An 18,657-nucleotide genomic window follows, 5' to 3' on the forward strand; every position below is an offset into this window, starting at 1 on the left:
TCCTGGTTTCTACTCTGCCCCCACTTCTTCAAGAGTTTATACTCCACGCAGCACTCCACAGTGGTGATCTTTTAAAAATTTGTTAGATGATATCTTTCTCTTCCCATCTCTCTCAACAAGCATATTCCATGCTATGGTCATTGGTAAAACCCAAAGTTATCTAGCCCTGTCTGCCTTGTTCATCTCATCTACCACTCTTTCTCTTTCACCAATGACCCAGCCACTCTGCCTTTATTGAAGCTTTTAAAATACATTGCTTACCTCTGCTATAAATCCTTTGCCTTGTTATTTCCTTTCTCTAAGATGTTCTTCCCCCAATCTTTGCTCTTATCTAGTTCTACTTTGTTATTTGGGGTGCTCTCAGTTTCTCAAAGAGGCCTTTAATGACCACTCTTCTTCAGTGCCTGGCACATAATAGGTGCTTCATAAATTTTTGTTGAATTAATAACATTTTTTACACGAGATTCATGTTTTTAAAAACGTACTAAGACTGTTTTCTTGATAACATTTTTTGGATTATTTTTCTTTTTCCATTCACTTGAAAATGTTCATAATATAACCCCAGTCAAAACATGACAAAAACATCAGAAAAATCCAGATAGGAGGACACTACAGGATATCTGGCTAGCATTCTTCAAGACAGTTAAGCTCTAGAAAAACAATTAAAGACAGAAACTGTCATAGACCAGAGGAGACTGGGGAGACATCACAACTAAATGCAATGTGGTACCCTGAATAGGTTTCTGGAACCGAAGGTACATTGATGGAAAACCTGATGAAGTCCAAATAAAATCTGTAGTTTGGTTATTAATATTTTAATATCAGTTTCTTAGCTTTGACAAATATACAATGGTAACATAAGATGTTAACCATGGGAGAATCTGGAAGAGGTATATGTGTACTTTCTGTCCTGTCCAAGCAACTTTTTGGCAATTCTAAAATTATTCCAAGATAAAAAGTGTATTTAAAACTGTTCATGGTAATACTTAAGGTGTTTCTGTCCTCTTTCATATTTCAAGACCATTTGTGAGCATTTCTATGTTTTAAATGACTTTTAAGAAGCCCTAAGGTCAAAATCATATGATACAATTTAAGAGCTAGTCATAATGGTCCCTATAACTAGAACTATTAGTAATACTGTTAAATGTATTTTGTAAATGTGAATGGAGGCTTTCGCCTTGATTCCGTTTTAATGGGGTAAAAAGATCTTTAGTCAGTGTGATGTGACTTTGGAGCCACACTGATCTGTTTTGAGATTCAAGCTCTGTCACTTTCTCCATATAAGACCTCCCTGAACCTCTCTGTTCTCAATTAGAAAATGAGAGAATAAAGAAGACTCTTGGCATTTACTATTTTAACATTTGCAATTTTCACCAGAAAAGTTCATGACATGTGGCGCTCTATAATTGAGCCAAAGAGGAAATTTAGATTTTATACATTAGCCAAGGAGAGGAGACAGTATAGCTGTATGATTGAAAGAATGAAGTTGAGAATTGTTTACCTAAATTTGAATCCTACTTCTGTTAATATTAACTGATGCCCTTCCTTGGTGAAATCTCTTAAATTCATAAGCATCAGCTTTCTTATCTGTAAAATAAAGATGATAATAGCTCCACTTTGGGAATTCCCCGGCACTCCAGTCATTAGGACGTGACCCTTTTCCTGCCATGGTCCAGGTTCAATCCCTGGTAGGGAAACTAAGATCCTGCAAGCTACATGGTGTAGGGAGTAAAAAAAAAAAAAAAAAAAGACTCTGAAAAGAAATTCAACATTTAGTAATGAAATTGAAGAAACTAATAAAGTGATGGATCTTAGCCATGAACTAGGTTCTCTGGCTAAGTTAGAGAGTGAAACGTAAAACTAGGCAGTTCAGTTCAGTTCAGTTCAGTTGCTCAGTCGTGTCCAACTCTTTGTAACCCCATGGACTGCAGCATGCCAGGCCTCCCTGTTCATCACCAACTCCTGGAGATTGCTCAAACTCATGTCCATTGAGTCGGTGATGCCATCCAACCATCTCATCCTCTGTCATCCCCTTCTCCTCCTGCCTTCAATCTTTCCCAGCATCAGGGTCTTTTCAAATGAGTCAGTTCTTCACATCAGGTTTCAGCATCAGCATCAGTCCTTCCAATGAATATTCAGGACTGACTTCCTTTAGGATGGACTGGTCAGGTCTCCTTGCGGTCCAAGGGACTCCCAAGAGTCTTCTCCAACACCACAGTTCAAAAGCATCAGTTCTTCAGCACTCAGCTTTCTTTATAGTCCAACTTTCACATCCATACATGACTACTGGAAAAATCATAACTTTGACTAGATGAACCTTTGTTGGCAAAGTAACGCCTCTGCTTTTTAAGATGCTGTCTAGGTTGTTCATAACTTTTCTTCCAAGGAGCAAGCATCTTTTAATTTCATGGCTGCAGTCACCATCTGCAGTGATTTTGGAGTCCAAAAAAATAAAGTCTGTCACTGTTTCCACTGTTTCCCCATCTATTTGCCATGAAGTAATGGGACCAGATTCCATGATCTTAGTTTTCTGAATGTTGAGTTTTAAGCCAACTTTTTGACTCTCCTCTTTCACTTTCATCAAGAGGCTCTTTAGTTCTTCTTCACTTTCTGCCATAAGGGTGGTGTCATCTGCTTATCTGAGATTATTGATATTTCTCCCGGCAATCTTGTTTCCAGCTTGTGCTTCCTCCAGCCCAGCATTTCTCATGATGTACTCTGCATAGAAGTTAAATAAGCAGGGTGACAATACATAGCCTTCACGTACTCCTTTTCCAATTTGAAACCAGTCTGTTTTCCCATGTCCAGGGCTTACATTTGTAATGGAAATGACAACATCATTAAAGAAACATGAAAAAGCAATTTGGAACTTATTTCAGTGACTGTTTTCACCACTATGGGGTGGTGAAACTGAGTAAGAAATGTACTGAAAAGATAACTAACTTTCAGTGTAAGGATGAGAGCAGGTGGGCTTCCCCGGTGGCTCAGAGAAGTGGTGAGGAATCTGCCTGCCAGGGTGGGGGATGTAGGTTTGATCCCTGATCCAAGAGGATCCCACATGCCACAGAGCGGCCAGGCCTGTGTGCCACAATTACTGAGCCTGTGAATTTGTGCTCTAAAGCCCTGGAGTCACAACTACTGGAGCCCGTGCACACTGGAGCCTGTGCTTTGCAACAGAAGAAGCCACCACAATGAGAAGCCTGTGAACCACAACTAGAGAGTAGCCCCTGCTCTCCACAACTAGAGAAAACCTGTGCAGCAACAGAGACCCAGCACAAGCCATAAATAAATACATAAAATAAACTTATTATTAAAAAAGAGCAGGAAACATGATGCTCTAGAAAATGTAACCCAGAAAAAAACCTAGGAAGGTGTACAAATATTTCTGTTAAGCAATAGTGTAAAGATGTTAGTGGAGCTCTCAACCTACCATGACCTCAAAGAAAGATTTGTTCAAGGACTTGAAGTAGCATTTTCCATTGACACAAACTAAAAAAGAATTACTGCCACAGAAGTGCTTGCTTCTTTCTAAGCTGAAGAAGTTCATAAAAGAAAAGGTTTATAGATCAATGTGTTCAACAGCATAAAAGGAGACTCACATCAACAGGAAACACCCTGACAAACATGTCCAAGGTGGAGACACGAATATCAGAGCTTATAACAACCGAAAACAAATTGCCCATGATACATCCAAGCTTTCTCTGCTGCTGCTGCTAAGTCACTTCAGTCGTGTCTGACTCTGTGTGATCCCACAGACGGCAGCCCACCAGGCTCCCCCGTCCCTGGGATTCTCCAGGCAAGAACACTGGAGTGGGTTGCCATTTCCTTCTCCAGTGCATGAAAGTGAAAAGTGAAAATGAAGTCGCTCAGTCGTGTCCACTCTTAGCGACCCCATGGACTGCAGCCTACCAGGCTCCTCCATCCATGCAATTTTCCAGGCAAGAGTACTGGAGTGGGGTGCCATTGCCTTCTCCGAAGCTTTCTCTAGAGCTCGGCAAATGCTCAGATTTCAACGTCGAAGAAAAAGGAGGACTCGAATGAAGCTGAAGCCATGGCATTAATCTTTTGAAGTGATTCTGGAGGTGTGCAGGGCCCTATGGGGCTCCCTGGGCACATGGCCTTTGTGTCCCCTGTTTCTTTGATTAAAGGAAACGGCCTTCACTCAAGGACTCCGTGACCTTCCCTGAGTTCCAATGGGCAGATTCAAACAGTTGTTAATTAGAGAAGGAAGGGATTGGGAGACCAAGGAGAAAAAGCCTTGGGGCAGGGTCCTGTTTCCCCATCAAAGGATTCACACAAAGATTTCTTTGATCCATTTAGCAGATACAGAAACCCCCTGCAGGTGGGAGATGTTAGCAGTTAATAATGGTATGCTGCCCACAAACATGTAGACCCCATATCAGTTGGACCTGAAGGTTGATGATGCTGGTTCCTATTTACCGCACCACCAACCCATCTGAAGAATGTCCATGAACTGCTCATGCCCTCTTTGGACAATTAATATAAAACTTCTCACCATCTTCTCCAAGTTGGGACACATGGTCTTGAGAGCATGAGCCCACAGTGTCCCACTTTGCCTGACAAAGGAATAAAGCTATCCTTTTCCACTTCACTGAGATTTGACTTGGCGCCAATGAACACAGAAGCTGAACTTAGGCATCAATTTCATAAGATCTTTGCAACAGAGTAGTATTTATAAATTTGATGTTTGAATAGATCTCAATATTCCTTGAGAATCTCAGGGGCTCAGAATTGTGAGGATTAAGAATTATGGATACAAAGGTGAATATTTTATAATATTGTCACGAAACAAAAACTCAGAGGTACAAAGATGGTCATTAAACATTTAAACCTGTAAATAACAAAATACTAACATAAAGACAAAAGACAAAATATAATCTGGAAGATTTGCAACAAATATGACAAATGGCTAATTTCTCTAACATAAAAGAGTTCTTATAAATCAATAAGGAAAAGGTGAACAATCCAACTGAAGAATGCATAAAGAAGATAAATTGGTAATAAAAATTGAAATACAAATTGCCAATAAACGTCCATAAAGATATTCTACTTTACTCATCATTAAAGAACAGCAAATGTAACAAACTGCCATCTTTACTTTCAGATTAGCAAGACTTATAGGGAAATAAGAATTCTCTTAAATTTGTATAATATGAATTAATGTAAACTTCTTTGAAGGAAATATGGCTATATAAATACATATATTTTATACACAAAATGTATACATCTTTTGACTCAGCAAATCTATTTGTAAGATTTTCTTACAGCACAAATTATTAAAGCTATACACATAGTAATGTTCATTATGGTATTGTTTGTAATAACTCAAAATGAGAAGCAATATGAAAATCTGCCTGTAGGATATGTAAATTATGGTACACCCATACTGTAAATTACTATGTAGTTATTAAAATAGAGTAGGGTGGAAAATGTAAACTGATATGGAAAAATGCAGCATGGTGTACTGGTCTAGATCCTAAACAGAAAAAGGACATTAGCAAAAATTTAGTGAAATCTGACTGAAGTCTAGTGTTTAGTTAATATTAATGTACCAATGTTAATTTCTTATTTTTGACAAATGTACCTGGGTTATATAATATTCTCACACTTCATGTTTAATGCCACATGCTTCATGTAAGCTCATAGTATAACTTTATACAAATCCAAAATGAAAGAAGTTCATGTTTTTAAAAAAGTGGTATAGAATGAAAATCAAGATAAAATAAATGAAAAAAACCAAGTTGCAGATAATACATATAGCATCTGTTTACTAAAAGATGGGGGCTATGTATGTATATACTATTTAGACGTCGAAATCTCTAGTAGCATATGATCCTACCCCGCCAAAAAGAAAGTTTATACTAGTTATCTCTGAGTGCCTAGAGTAAAGGCTGTCAATGGCAATGTCAGGTTTAGCTGAGATCTTTTTTTTTTTCACTTTCACATTAAATCACATTGTGTTCTTTTAATTCTTTTACCAGGGTGGGGCAAGTTTGCCTTATATAATTTTAAAACAACTAAATTAAAAATAAGGTATGGAATTGATTAACTTTGTGGCTAAAACACTGCTAGATGCTCAATGCTTAAAAACTTTTATGATCTTTTATTGTTTACTTTAGTTCATGAATCCTTTATTATATCTCTATAACAATCACAAATTGTTATTGGCTATTTATCATGGTCCAGGCTTTGTGTTAAATACTTTACACATAGTATTAATATCCCATTACTCCCTACAAGAACATTCTGAGTTGGGTCCAACTGCCATCCCCACTTTAAAAACAATTAAAAAAAGAACCAGGAAGTTAAGTAACTTGCCAAGGTCACTAATTTAATAAATGGTGGAGCCAAGATTCCAACCCAAGAAGTCTGACTCTAAAGTCTTTCATTACAGGTAAAGCTTGCTTCTATAGATACTATAGAGTATATTTTAACACACAGAAATATTGTGATAGAATATATTTTAACTTTGTTCATGGTTAAGTAATAAGTATAATTTACCTTCAGTGGAACAAAGCAAGGAATCACCACCTTTCTGTTTTTTTGTTTTGGCTGCTCTGGGTCTTCGTTGCGGCACACAGGCAGATTTCTTTAGTTGTGTCGATTGGGGGCTCGTTGATAGCTGCTTCTCATTGTGGTGGAGTCTCTTGTCGTGGAGCATGGTTTCTAGGAGTGTGGGCTTCAGTGGTTGCGGCCCGTGGACTCAGAAGTTCTGGCTCCCGGGCTCTAGAGCATGGGCTCAATAGTTGTGAAGCACAGGCCCAGTTGCTCCGTGGCTTGTGGGAGCTTACTGGCTAGGGATCAAACCTGTGTCTCCTGCACTGGCAGGTGGGTGATTACCCCTGAGCCGCCAGGGAATCTCAATCTACTTTTAATTTTTAACTAAGTTAGTAATTCAAAGTCTCTGGGCCTTTTAAAAAATCTATCAGCAAATAATTTTTGCTGTTTGATCTTTCACATTTTAGATTTTTAAACTGGTCTTTCAATTATTTAATGATTTTCCACTAGATTGCTTCCACTTTCTAATCTTTTTTTTTTTTTTAATTTAGCTATTTAATCCTTATAGTTGTTCTTTCCTTAAAGATTATCAATCTCTTTCTACAAATACTAAAAGTGAACCTTTTCTTTAGAAAGATAAGTAGAATTCCCTGGTGGATCCAGTGGTTAGGATTCATTGCTTTCACCCCCATCCCTCTCCCCTGCCCCCCAAATAAAGATATAAAGCAGTTATTCTTTTCCTACTTCTCCTCTTCTTTTCTCTTTTTATAGAGCAGGTAGTTTTTCATCACGATTTGTCTATCAAGACCTTTCAAAGACCAGTACAAGTGAGCAAAGGAATATTGCTTTACATGAGTCCCTTGGTAGGAAAAATTAAAATTGATACATGGATGTTAGTTGTTCATAGAATTTTCTACATGCATGGATTAGGTCACTTTGTTTTTTTTAACTTAAAAACAATTTAGAAACTTCAACTATTACCTCATTTACTTAACTGCAGACAGAGTGTAAATTTTTAACCTCAATAATCATCAGACTTTTTGTCAATACTCAACATTTAATGGCTTCCTGCAATGTACATGGCACTGCTTTACACAAAGCAGCTTATGAGGAATGCAAAATTCTTACCCAGACTCCACATCTCATTTGATTTAACCACAAAAGCTTAAAAATTTATGATGTGTTTGAGCACTACAATCATACAAGTCTCTTTGGGAGATAAAATATAATAAATAAAACTTAGAAAGTAGATCATAAAATAGATTTTTAAAATGTAATGAACAGAACATAAAATGAGCAAGGGTCATTTATCATAATAAATTAACCCCCACTAAATATCCCTAAGGTGCTTGACGTTATGACAGATGTTTAGAAGAGCATACAGTCAGTGTGATGACTGACTTCCTGCATAATTGAGTAATGAAGATTAAAAATGATGGGGCATGTAAGAGTTTTATGTCTGAAAATGTACTCTGAAATTCAATTCAACAGATATTTATTGAGGGTCTTCCGACGAGGCGTGTTGCCAGGAGTTGTGCCAGAGAGATGAACAAGAATGTTCTCTACTCCTGGGGAGTTTTCCTGGGCCTCAGAGCTTGGTGAGCAGTGCATGGGCAGACTTCAGCCTCCATTCACCCTTAGCTGGACATCTGTGTGAATTGCATAACTTGCACAATTGTATGTGGCAGCCCTGTTCATAATGAAAACAAATGTTAAAAAGATATAATAGATTATGCATGAAGTTCTGAGTGATTAGGGAAGTAGATTCCCCCAGATCATGGCATTTGAGCTCAGATGATTGATAGGATGAGAAAAAAAGTGAGGAAAAAAAAAAGCCCCTTTGTCTACTATTGGCCCAGACTGGGTCACATGCCTAATACAATGACCAAAGAGGAAGCTGAGTGCGGAGAGCCCAGTAGAGACCTCAGGGAGAAGAGATTCCTGGAAAGCAAAACCAAGAGGCGGTATTTCTAGCTGGAGAAGTGGGGCTCAAACGTCATGGAAGTTCAAGCCCCATGCTAAGAAGTTAGGCACTTTGGAGTTGTTGGTAAACACATAAATTTTGTTCTTTATCTTTTCCTTATACAATATTAGATGATAGTTTGGGGAAATTCCAATAATATTTAAGTCTAGAGGTAATATATAGAAATTTTATCTTATGACTGGTTTATGTATACAATCTTGTTTCCTAGAAATCAACCATAATGAACAATTTGGACTGTAAGCTTCTGGGTCCTCAGAACAAGTAGTTATTTACTAGTCTATAAGGCTGCTGCTGCTGCTGCTAAGTCGCTTCAGTCGTGTCCGACTCTGTGCGACCCCATAGACGGCAGCCCACCAGGCCCACTCTGTCCCTGGGATTCTCCAGGCAAGAACACTGGAGTGGGTTGCCATTTCCTTCTCCAATGCATGAAAGTGAAAAGTGAAAGTGAAGTTACTCATTCGTGTCTGACTCTTCGTGACCCCATGGACCGCACCCTACTAGGCTCCTCTGTCCATGGGATTTTCCAGGCAAGAGTACTGGAGTGGGGTGCCATTGCTTTCTCTGAGTCTATAAGGCAGTGATCTCCAAATTCCTTTTGACTTTAGTGCTTATTTAATAAAGCACTAATACATGTTGATATTTATTTATTTATATATTTCAGTTCAGTTCAGTCACTCATTTGTGTCTGACTTTTTGTAACCCTGTGGATTGCAGCCTGCCAGGCCTCCCTGTCCATCACCAACTCCCGGAGCTTGCTCAAACTCATGTCCACTGAGTCGGTGATGTCATCCACCATCTCATCCTCTGTCATCTCCTTCTTCTCCTGCCTTCAATCTTTCCCAGCATCAGGGTCTTTTCCAATGAGTCAGTTCTTTGCACCAGTTGGCCAAAGTATTGTAGCTTCAGCTTCAGCATCAGTCATTCGAATGAATATTCAGGACTGATTTCCTTAGAATGGACTGGTTTGATCTCCTTACTGTCCAAGGGACTCTCAAGAGTCTTCTCCAACACCACAGTTCAAAAGCATCAGTTCTTTGACACTCAGCTTTCTTTATACTCCAACTCTCACATCCATACATGACTACTGGAAAAACCATGAAGTGAAGTGAAAGTCGCTCAGTTATGTCCGACTCTTTGCGACCCCGTGGATAGTCCATGGTATTCTCCAGGCCAGAATACTGGAGTGGGTTGCCGTTTCCTTCTCTAACTGGAAAACCAAAGCCTTGATTAGATGGACTTTTGTTGGCAAAGCAATGTCTCTGATTTTTAATTTGCTGTCTAGGTTTGTCATAACTTTTCTTCCAAGGAGCAAGCGTCTTCTAACTTCATGGCTGTAGTCACCATCTGCAGTGATTTTGGAGCCCAAGAAAATAGAGTTTCTTACTATTTTCATTGTTTCCCCAACTATTTGCCATGAAGTGATGGGACAAGATGCCATGATCTTTGTTTTTTGAATGTTGAGTTTTAAGCTAACTTTTGACTCTCCTCTTTCACTTTCATCAAGAGGCTCTTTAGTTCCTTCTCACTTTCTGCCATAAAGGGTGGTGTCATCTGCACATCTGAGGTTATTGACATTTCTCCCAGCAATCTTGATTACAGTTTGTGCTCCATCCAGCCTGGCATTTCTCATGATGTACTCTGCATATAAGTTAAATAAGCAGGGTGACAATACACAGCCTTGACATACTACTTTCCCAGTTTGGAACCAGTCCATTGTTCCATGTCCAGTTCTAACCGTTGCTCCTTGACATCCTAGCATTATTGGCTGATATCCTAAGACATAATAAACAACTTAAGGCAAAGTTGATCACTAAGGATAGTTAATGGAAATCTGTATTTCAAATACCTTTGATGATTACACTGGTCAGTCTTCTAGCTTCCTAAGATGTTTTGAAGTGTTGTACCAGGAAGAGGAAAAGTGTTTGATCTGCCATCCTCTTGTGTGGTCATGTTCTTAAGGACCATCACATTAAAACAGGTACTAGAGATAGATTGCCTGGGGTGACTTGAGGCTCTGCTATTGACTAGCAACTTACTTAAACTCTCTGTAACCTTGTATTTTTTTTTTTTTTAATTTAAAATGGGAATAAAGTCATCCCTTCCTCCCAGGGTTTTTGTGAGGGTTAAATGCATTAATAAAGCACTTAGATGTGTAGTAAATGCCATGTAAGTACTTGATATCATTGGCATTATATTCCCACTGTTGTTTTTTGTAGGAAGCCTCTGAAGCCACTTTTCTATTTTGTGAGGGCAGATTAATTAAAAACCAATGACATAATCTACAAACCTACCTTATTGAACCCTCAGTGACCCTCTCTCCTGTGGAAGCTCCCCTTATCAACACCTCCAAGTGACCCAGGTACAGTAGGTGCAGAGAGGCCATCAGAGGTGCTAGTCAAGAGCACGTTTGGATGTCACCCACACATAGCACGCTAGTAAATCTTAATTTTTCTTATTTTTTGGATAAAAAGTAAATATGTAGGTGTGTGTGTGTGTTCTATTTTTTTCTCACACCTCAGGGCGTTTTCTAGGGTATTCTCTGGAATGTATGCTCTCACCTTGGGGCCAGCTGTGCTGAGCGCTGCGTCTCCAGGAATAGAAGCACCAACCCGCTTGATATAGCTAACAGTGGTGCAAGCAAAATCCTAGCAATGCTGAACCCTGGGATGGTGGAAAGAGTCAGGAAGAGCAAGAAAACCTAGCAAAAGACTAGAAGTCAGGTTTGAACTGAGGGCATAATCCTGCTCTAAGGACTCTCTCTGAGCAAGTCAGTGAAGCCTCAGCGTTTCAGCCCGTCTCTATTTCCGCAGCTCAGGGACGATCAGCCAGTGTGCACCGAGCACCTTCAGGGGCCCAGCACTGTGCTGCAGGTCCGAAGGTAAGTGGTCACTTACGCAAGTGGTTTATGGTCTGATCGAGATGACTAACACCAATGTAGAATTTCAATAGGTATGACGTCTATTAATATATGAATACGAGTACAAGTTATGTATAAATCCCACAGCACAAAATGCTCTGACTTACAGAAGAAGCAGCTACTCAGCCCCATTTGAGTCTTCAGAGAAAAGGCTTCCTGGAGTAAGGAGGTGAAGTCTGAGATAAGTATTGAAAGAACAAACCTTCCTCCATTAATGTTAAAAAACAAAACAAACAAGAAAGTTCTCTGAACTGTTTATTAAAGATGCTATTGCTAATGACCTAGGATTTGTATAAAGCCACTACAGACACTAGAATCTAAATCTCATGAGCAGGTTTCCCTGAAGATATTGTATTGCTTGTGATAATACCACAAGTCTTTGTGGTTCTCATTTGTCAAATGAATTAATGAATGATTAGAGAAACTGTCTGTGAAATATTAGGTAGGATGCTTCATGTTCTTTCCTCAAATCATAAAATGAGTGCTATGGGACCCAAGACATCAGTTCAGTTCAGTTCAGCCGCTTAGTTGTGTATAACTCTTTATGACCCCATGAACCACAGCACGCCAGGCCTCCCTGTCCATCACCAACTCCCGGAGCTTGCTCAAACTCATGTCCATTGAGTTGGTGATGCCATCCAACCATCTCATCCTCTGTTGCCCCCTTCTCCTCCTGCCTTCAATCTTTCCCAGCATCAGGGTCTTTTCCAATGAGTCAGCTCTTTGCATCAGGTGGCCAAAGTATTGGAGTTTCAGCTTCAACATCAGTCTTTCCAATGAACACCCAGGACTTATCTCCTTTAGGATGAACTGGTTGGATCTCCTTGCAGTCCAAGGGACTCTCAAGAGTCTTCTCCAACACCATAGTTCAAAAGTATCAATTCCTCTGTGCTCAGCTTTCTTTATAGTCCAACTCTCACATCCATACATGACTACTGGAAAAACCATAGCCTTGACTAGATGGACCTTTGTTGGCAAAGTAATGTCTCTGCTTTTTAATATGCTGTCTAGGTTGGTCATAACTTTCCTTCCAAGGAGTAAGCGTCTTTTAATTTCATGGCTGCAGTCACCATCTGCAGTGATTTTGGAGCCCCCAAAAATAAAGTCAGCCACTGTTTCCACTGTTTCCCCATCTATTTGCCATGAGGTGATGGGACCAGATGCCATGATCTTAGTTTTCTGAATGTTGAGCTTTAAGCCAGCTTTTCATTCTCCTCTTTCACTTTCATCAAGAGGCTCTTTAGTTCTTCACTTTCTGTCATAAGGGTGGTGTCATCTGCATATCTGAGGTTATTGATATTTCTCCCGGCAATCTTGATTCCAGCTTGTGCTTCATCCAGCCCAGCGTTTCTCATGATGTACTCTGCATATAAGTTAAATAAGCAGAGTGACAATATATAGCCGTGATGTACTCCTTTTCCTATTTGGAACCAGTCTGTTGTTCTATGTCCAGTTATAACTATTGCTTCCTGACCTGCATACAGGTTTCTCAAGAGGCAGGTCAGGTGGTCTGGTATTCCCATCTGTTTCAGAATTTTCCACAGTTTATTGTGATCAACACAGTCAAAGGCTTTGGCATAGTCAATAAAGCAGAAATAGATGTTTTTCTGGAACTCTCTTGCTTTTTCGATGATCCAACGGATGTTGGCAATTTGATCTCTGGTTCCTCCACCTTTTCTGAAACCAGCTAAAACATCTGGAATTTCACAGTTCATGTATTGCTGAAGCCTGGCTTGGAGAATGGGACCCCAGACATAAACTAGTCCAAATTCCATAGCTGGAAAACCAAGGGCCAGATAGTGCCCAAGGCACTCCAGGACCAGGTCTAGAATTGGAATGCGAACTCTAATTTCCTAACTCTTAGCTCAATGCTTTCTTCACAATCTGATGGCACTTTCCCAGAATTAGCAGATGGTCACAATCATCTTTCACTGTTTGTACCTTCTCAAGAGCCAGGAAAGATTCTGATTCCAAAAGGCTAAAGGAAATGAAGACAGCTAGAGGTTTTTCTCTCCAGCTGCTGTGTCTGTGCCTGGCTTCCCCAAAACCAGTGGTTTCAATGGCTATAAGTCCTTCTTTCAGGAGTGAAGAAGAGGGAGAGTAGCATTAAGTCTGTAGGCACAATTTAAATTATGTAATATAAATGCATACTCTAACTTCATTCATTATTTTTCAAGCAAACCAGCTGGGCTGAGTGATCCATTCTGTGTAACCCAGTGTTCTATAGGAGTATGACCTGAACATCTCAGAGTTCCTTATTTGTTTTTAAGGGCATATTTGAATATACATATTCTCAATATAATATGAATAGATTTTCATATATATATATATGAAGGTATATGATATGAATGTGTAATCTATGATTATGATTAGTATACATGTATATATAATTTGACCTTGCCATTGTACCCTTTAGCTTCTGCATAAATGTTACCCTCTTGAAGTAATTCAGCCACCCTTTCTAAATAAGGACATCCTGAAACTTGTTTCTCCACCTCCTTTTAAACTTTGCATTTAAATTTCAACTTAAATATGTACTACTTTTAGTTTTCAATCCTTAATTGTTGTCTAATATATCTCAAAACAGCTCAGTTTTCTTCATCTCCATTGCCACAGGCTATCATCTCTGTGAGAATTTGTGAAATAGCTTTTTAATTCTACTCCCTTCCTACAATACCTTTCCCACCCAATTGTTAGAATAATCTTTTATAAAACAAATCATGCTACTTTTTTTTTTTTTTTGCTTATAATCTTTTCATACTTCCCACAGCCCATAACGTAAAGACCAGAGTCCTTAGTGTGACTAATAGGCTCCTTATGATCTGGCCCCTGCTTACCAGTTTCCTCTTGGGCACTCTGCTCCTAGATCTTTGCATTTCAGCCACATTCTTTCAATTTCTGAGAGGATTCAGCTTTTCCCTTCCCCCAGGGTCTTTGCACATGCTGTTTCAACTTCCTTAAATGCTTTCTGCTACTGCACTTTTCCTCACCCCACACACTTTCTTTGCCCAGTTAGTTTCTGCTTGTCCTTCAGTGTCCAGCTCCCTTAGGAAAGTACACCCTTAGGAAAGACGTTCTCCCCCTTTGGATGAGAGAAAGACTTTCCTTCCTCTTAGGTGCTGTGTCATATTCTCTCTTAGCAATTCATTTTCATTTTTGATATTTACCATAACTATAATTAAATAATTATGTTTAGTCATTTAATGTTTATTAACCCCAATAAAATATAAGTTCTATAAGAGCTGTTTTACCCATCACCGTCACAGTATTGGCAGGAATAAATATCTGTTGAATGGATAAATAAGAATAATTTTAAAAATCAAAGGTGTGTGTTACAAAAGGGAAAATTTAATCATGAGTTCACATTTTAAGTGAACATAATATAAATACTGAGAAACAGAACTAGACATTGCCCTAAATTAAAACACATGCACATAGAACCTCACGCTCACACACATATTCTGTATCTCTCACACACACGCGCACACACAAGATGAAAAGAGATTTGCAGGCCCAATGAGTGAGATTTTTTAGGAAGGAAGCAGAAAATATCTTAGATCAGGTGGCTGAGTCGTTGAAGACCTGGTCACCAGCCAACTGAAGGAGACACAGCCTCGTCCTAGCCAAGTACACTGGGGCTCCTCTCTCCTGGAGGGGGCTCCTCTTTCCTGGAGGGTCCTCCACACTGCCTCTCACAGACAAGAAGAGAGCGACTGAGTTTGGCTGACACTGAAAAGGCAGAGAGACAGGTAAACCTTCCTGGGACACACCAGGTTTCCTCTCCAGATTAAGCACGGTGCAGCCCCAGAGCAGCGCTGAGCTGTGGAGGGGGTGCCCAAGGACATCAGGCAGAAGCAACATGTGGGGTCTTTTGTTGTGTATCAATCAATGCCCAGCGTTAGAGCTAGGGGCGATTATAAACTTCCTTCCCTCAGCCACCACTATATATAAGCTGTCACTAGGTATTTATTGATCATCTGTAGGATATTAGAGTTAGAACAGTAGAAAAGTATATAGATAATTATTAGGAATTCACACTTAAGGAAAATACCAACTGTCTATCTTTTTGTGGTACTTGAAGTTGTTTTTCTGAACCTGTGGTAGAAGTCAGGTCAGCTGGTTGGGCAGATTTGTAGCTTCACTTTTAGTTAACAGTGAATGCTCATCCTGATTGTGCTAAGATCTGTACTACTATGTAAAAGAAAAGATTGATTATAGTGAATATTCTTGACCAGAGACAGGTAGTCATAGGAATACGGTGTATGGCTTGAAAATTTATTGTTTGCAAGTTAAAAATTAGTTAAAGGAGGTGCTCAACAGCTGATTTACAACAGAACATCCCCTCTGTGCACCATCTTACTCGCTTCTGCCAGTGTGCAATGAAACTGGTGAGAACTGGGGAGCCCTCTCTAGTAGTTCAATGCAGGAAGATGAAAAGAGATGAAGGAAAGAGGACTAGTTATTGGGAAAACCACAAGATGCCCTTTGGGGGTCTTGAAAAATGATTGGGAAGAATCTGAGTGGTGCTGGATTTTGGAGGGAATAAGGGCAAGAAAAGAAGGGGGAGGGTTGGATCAAGAAATGTATTGCTCTGGATAATGTAAGGTTTTGTTTGTTTCATTTCTCATTTTTTCTTTAAATTGATGTAATCTGAAAAAGACAAGCTAGCTAAGTTAATTTTCCCCAGTGAGTATAGATCAGCACATAGGTACCCTGTGCATGTTTATTGATGAAATGAATAGAACAGTAGAAACAGATTCTGTCTAGGATGTTGAAGAATATGTTCTAGATAATAATTCCTATTAATTGAACTATGTATTACCCATTATGCTACCTGCTTCATATTTAATCCTCATGACTACCTGCAGGTGTATGTTTTTGAGTTCACGGTTTTATAGGAAGGATGCTGAGGCTTAGAAAGGTCAAGCCACTTGTCTAAGTCACATCCAGTAGGTGGCCAAGCCAAGAGTCACACCAAGAAAAGCCTGATTCCACAGCCTATGTTCCACTCTATTTCTTAGCACAATGATTGGTACTTAATAATAGTATTCATGGAATATTAGGTATTAAATGTGCTTTTTGTGTATTACCTGAATCCTTACAATGTTATAAGCAAGATTCTATCATTATCTTCGTTCTATAGATGAAGAAACAGAGCCACAAAGAGATGAAGTAGTTTACCCAAGATGTCACAGAGGCTTTGAGTGGCTGCTTTTCTTGTCTCTTGCCTTTCTAAGCTTGGGGGAGAATCATTTTCCTATCCTCTTGCAGTTAGATAGCTTTGTGACTAGAAGGGGTCAATATGCTAAGAATAGAATTGATGTGTGTCACTTTTCTGCTGAAGCATTTAACTGCTGGCATGAGACTCATCCCAGGTGGTATGGGCATCCCAAATGGCTCAGTGGTAAAGAATCTACCTGTCAATGCTGGAAAGGTGCATTTGATCCCTGGGTCAGGAAGATCCCCTGCAGAGGGAAATGACAACCCACTCTAGTATTCTTGCTTGGAAAATTCCACGTACCTTGGAGCCTTGTCAGCTACAGTTCATGGGGTCGTAGAAGAATCGGACATGACTTAGTGACTAAACAACAACATGAGACTCTTCAGTGATCAAAAGGCTGAAGTGCATACACAGCTACAATACACTAGAATCCCCATCATTCTGGATCTCTGAGTGATTATGTGAGTATAGCTCTCTCTACCTCACAATGGAAATGTAGTATGAATGAAAAATAAATCCTCATGATTTACACCACTGAGACTTTGGTTTTGATCTCTTACAATTGCTACAGACTGAGACTGTAGCGTACCTGCCTCCCTAACTTGTATATTGAAACTTAATCCCCCGTGTGATGTTATACGAAGGTAGGGTCCTTACGAATTGATGAGGTCATGAGGGCAAAGCCCTTATGAGTAGGATTATTGCCCTTACAGAGGAGGGCTCTGTACCCCAATGAGCTCTCTTGTCCCTCTCGCCCTGTGAGGACTCAGCAAGAAGACAGCTGTTTGTAAACTAGGAAGCAGTCTCCCATCTGACGCTGAATCTGCCAGTGTCTTGAGTTTAGACTTCCCAGCCTCCAGAACTGAGACACAGTTTTTGTTTATAAGCCCCCCAGTCTATGGTATTTTTGTTATAACAGCCCAAAGAGGCTCAAACATGGTAACAAACCTAACTTAACCTGACTAATACACAGGATCAGAATTCTAGCAGGTAGTGGAGTGGAGCTTAATACCAGACAGTCTGTTTTAACACCTTTGCCTTAAATCACTACCCTATAAGTGATCAGTAAATGTTAATTGACTAAATGAATGAATAAATCATAAGAGGCCTTTGTTATTCACTCATGCTTAGTGAACAGGATCCAGCTTTGGTGGTAGTTGAATGCTTTCAATATTTCTAAGAATACCATCTCATTTTCATCTTGAAACATTGGCCAGTCTTGATATTTATAGTGAGACGAATATATCTAATTGCCACAACATTCATCTTGACTTTGTCTTTTGAAAGCTTTTAGCTAAATTAGAGCTCTCAGGGATCATTAAAATCAAAATATTTGGTTGTTTCAATTTAGTAATTTTTGACTATGTATTTAAAATAATAGTACTCCTATCAACCAAATGAAACTTTTCACAATTGGAATCTTCAATAATTAACAAAAGGCACAATCAGTTTGGAAATAAAATACAGTTCCCCACAGAAAATACCCATAGGAGCTTTCAAGTTATTTTTGAAACAGTAAATAATAAAAAAGAATAAATTTAGCAACATTTCAGAAAGTAAAATGTAGGGCAAAAGTGATTCATGTTTCAATCACCTGTTACTATTCTATTACTGTTCTCATTTTTACATTATCCTTATAGTTTTTAATGTCATTATAATATAGTTCTTTTTTATTTTAATTTTTTACTTAATATTACATCACAAATATTTTTCAAAGTTTCCTAAAACAAGAGTTCATAGTTATGTAGTCAAAGCACCATAATTTAATTTACCAGTCTCCTGTTTTTGAACATCTATTTAGATTCCCTGCTCTTTTATTAACTTGTTAAAAACAGACAGATGCAAATAGACTTACCATGTAGTTTATTAAAGAAAACTCATGACTTTACTACGTGACATTGAGGAAGAGTCAAATTTAATTTATTTATCAATTATTATTATTTTGCAGTTTACTGGACAAGTGAAAATGCCTGATTTGATCTAACTGTCTTCAACATTGACAAGTCTTGGAAGGAG

The sequence above is a fragment of the Cervus canadensis genome, chromosome 11 (genome assembly GCF_019320065.1).
Source record: "Cervus canadensis isolate Bull #8, Minnesota chromosome 11, ASM1932006v1, whole genome shotgun sequence".
Taxonomy (NCBI): domain Eukaryota; kingdom Metazoa; phylum Chordata; class Mammalia; order Artiodactyla; family Cervidae; genus Cervus; species Cervus canadensis.